Source organism: Hevea brasiliensis, chromosome 10, assembly GCF_030052815.1.
Source record: "Hevea brasiliensis isolate MT/VB/25A 57/8 chromosome 10, ASM3005281v1, whole genome shotgun sequence".
Classification (NCBI taxonomy): domain Eukaryota; kingdom Viridiplantae; phylum Streptophyta; class Magnoliopsida; order Malpighiales; family Euphorbiaceae; genus Hevea; species Hevea brasiliensis.
In genome coordinates, this window is record NC_079502.1 from 80727874 (window position 1) to 80731362 (window position 3489).

Here is a 3489-nt window from a genome sequence, read left to right on the forward strand (position 1 = left end):
TGCCCAATCAAAAACTGCTTTCTTAGTTTGCCAATGAATGCCTTGGTCTTTTCTTTATAGATCCTAGAATTCTCATAAGCCTCAAGTTGAATTTTCTCTAATTCATGCCATTGTAATTTTCTTTCTAACTCATCATCCATGCTTAACTCAAAAACATCATGCACAAATGTATCAACAACATCAATAGAAAAGACAAAAGGATCATTAGCAGGATACTTCATGGCATCAAAGATATTAAATTTGACAGTCTCTCCATCAAATTCCATAATTAAGGTACCCTCATCCACATCAATTTTTGTCTTAGCAGTTTTTAGGAAAGATCTTCCAAACAAAATCAAAGCTGACTTTGATGTGAGAGCACTATCCTCCATACCCAGAATGTAAAAATCTACAAGAAAAATTAATTCTCCAACCTGCACTAACACATCCTCAACTACTCCCATTGGGTAATCATTAGAATGATCAGCTAACTGAATAATGACACTGGTTTCTTTCAAAGGACCCAAATTTAAAGTTTAAAAAACTGAATTTGACATGACATTAATAGATGCTCCTAAATCTACCATTGCACCTTCAAAGCTAGAATCACCTATTTTGCAGGGAATAGAAAACGAACGGGGATCCTTACACTTAAGGGGTAATTTTCGCTGAATTAATGCTGACACATTTTCCCCCACACTGATCTTTTCATTATTCCTCAACTTGCACTTTGTAGTGCATAATTCCTTAAGGAATTTAGCATACCTGGGGATTTGTTTGATCGCATCAAGTAAAGGTATATTAACCTCTACTTTCCTAAAAGTCTCCAAAATTTCTTTCTCTTATTCTTCTTTGTCTTAGCCAACCTGCAGGGGAATGGAGGAAGAACAGAATTATTAACCTTATTCAGTTTAGGTTCAGTATTTACCTCAACTTCAGGAACTTCAGACTCTTTTGCTCCTTGCTTCTTCTTTTTCATTGACTCATGTGGAGTCTGGTTATCAACTTCTTTCCCACTCCGTAACATTATAGCACTCACATTTTCTCTAGGATTCATGACTGTTTGTGATGGAAGCTTTCTAAAACCTTGAGCTTCCAGCTTACTCACAGATGAAGGTAACTGACTAATCTGGCACTCTATGTTTTGAATGCTATTTCTAGTCTCCTGTTGAAACTGTTATGTTTTGTTAGCCAAAGCCTTAACAATTTCATCAAGTGACATACCTTGATTTGAGGGAGGCGAAGGTGGTTGATTCACTTGTGGTCTCTACTACTGGTATCGGTTTTGTACAAGTTGATTCCCATAACTCAAATTGGGATGATCTCGCCATCCTGGATTATAAGTATTAGAAAAGGGATCATACCTGCGTTGTGGCTGTCCATAATTTCCTATTGCATTAACATGTTGTATTGATTAATCCTCTTGTAACGCAGGACACATGTCAATAGCATGACCAGAACCTGAACAAATTCTACATATCTTAATAGTTTGCATATTCCCTACAGCCAACTGTCTCACCAAAGAAGTTAAATCAGAAATCTATTTCTCAAGGTTAGATGTACTTACCTCATTAACCTTCACAGGTGTGTGACCCATTCTTATTCCAAACTGTTGAGAATTTGCTACCATGTTAGCAATCAGCCACCTTGCTTCTTCTGGTGTCTTGTCAACCAAAGCTTCTCCACTAGCAGTATCTATCATACTACGGTCCATTCGTAGAAGTCCTTCATAGAAATACTGAATCAACAGCTGCTCACTTATTTGATGATGGGGACAACTTGCACACAGCTTATTAAATCTCTCCCAATACTCATACAAACTCTCTCCATTATACTGACAGATCCCACAAATTTCTTTTCTTATGTTGGCAGCATGGGAAGCAGGAAAATACTTCTCCAAAAATATCTGCTTCATCCCATTCCATAAGTTGACAGATCCAGAAGGAAGGTAATACAACCAATCCTTAGTTACGCCTTCCAAGGAGAAAGGGAAAGCTCGAAGCTTGATTTGATCCTCTGAAACTCCTTGAGGTTTCATGCTGGAACACACAACATGAAATTCCTTTAAATGCTTATGTGGATCCTCACCTGCAAAACCATGAAACTTAGGCAACAAATGGATTAGTCTAGATTTTAACTCAAAACTAACATTTAAAGCAGGGTATTGAATACACAAAGGCTGTTGGTTTAGATCAAAAGCAGCTAACTCTTTCAAAGTCCTAGCAGCCATGGTTTCATTTTCTGAATTTAAATCCGAATCCAAATCCGAACTTAATTCCCTTGGAGATTAGACTCCTTCAGATGTACTCAGAATCTGCTTAGCTTGCTTAGCCAATTTTCTCAACTGTTTAGCTATTTTTTCTACTTCTGGATCAAAGATCAACTCACCAGATTGAGAAGTTCTTGTCATAAAAAAAATCAAAGTAAAAATAGAAAAATGCCTCAAAACCCTAGAAAATGATGGAATTTGGCCTCAAGAGGGTGGGACCAAAGAATCCTATGGATTGATTGGTCTTGATCAGAACATCATTTCCTTCAAAAAAAGTATAGAGTGCCCTCCAAATTTAACCAAAAATCTATCGATGAATAGTAACACCATATTTTTTTCTGAAAACCTGAAAACAGCAACAACTCATAAACAAAGTTAATAACAAAATACCCTAACACTATAACGCGAAATGCAATAAACTTCAGTCCCCGACAACAGCACCAAAATTTCTTGATGGTTGTCGAATCCACCAAAAATTAAATTAACTGAAATTACCAGTAATGAAATATTTTCTGCAGCAAGTGGTAATCCAGGTTGAACCCTAGAGACTGTGTTACTAGATTTCGTACACTTGTGTAACAGGAAAAGAAAAGGAAGGGGGGGGGGGGGTGTTGTAAGACTAAATCAAAAGAAATCAATTTTAGAAATTAAAAAACTAAATTTAAATATGAAACTCTCAATTTAAACAAATTTAGTCCAAGGTAATTCGCATTCCAATGCATGACTCGATCATAGACAAATGAAATACAATTATCTCTTATTGAATACTTAACGTAGATTTACCAAACAGCGAGGTAAAACCCCTAACTTCACTCATCAATTTGAGCCCACCACTCTTGTTGACTCTAATTATTAATTGAATTGGTATTAAGCAATCCTCATCAAATTAATAACTGCTTTAAGAACAGGAAGTAGTTAAGCTTAACAATGATTTATAAAGCATAAACCATTTAACTCATCCTATTGTTTCCTTAGGTTATTATCGAAAACTTGGATCATAATCAATAAAACCTAATTGCTACTCACATTCAATCTTACACAACAATTACGGATTATGAAGATGAATTAGCAATTGATCAAATCAAACAATTAACTAATAGGCCTTTTTAGCAAATCATTCAACATATCAAAAACAATTAAATCAGGAAATAAATAGATATTCAAAAAAACATAATTTAAATTAAGAACCTGATCTCACAAATCATGCAATAGAACTAGAATCCTTTGAACTGAATTTAGAA

General features: G+C 35.4%; 1 non-coding gene across 1 annotated transcript; it reads left to right on the plus strand.

Annotated features, from left to right (window-relative positions):
* Positions 1 to 1739: 1739 nt before the first annotated feature.
* LOC131169961 (small nucleolar RNA R71) lies at positions 1740 to 1846 on the plus strand. Its single transcript, XR_009140905.1, has one exon. It is a non-coding gene; the product is annotated as a small nucleolar RNA R71 (small nucleolar RNA).
* Positions 1847 to 3489: the final 1643 nt, after the last annotated feature.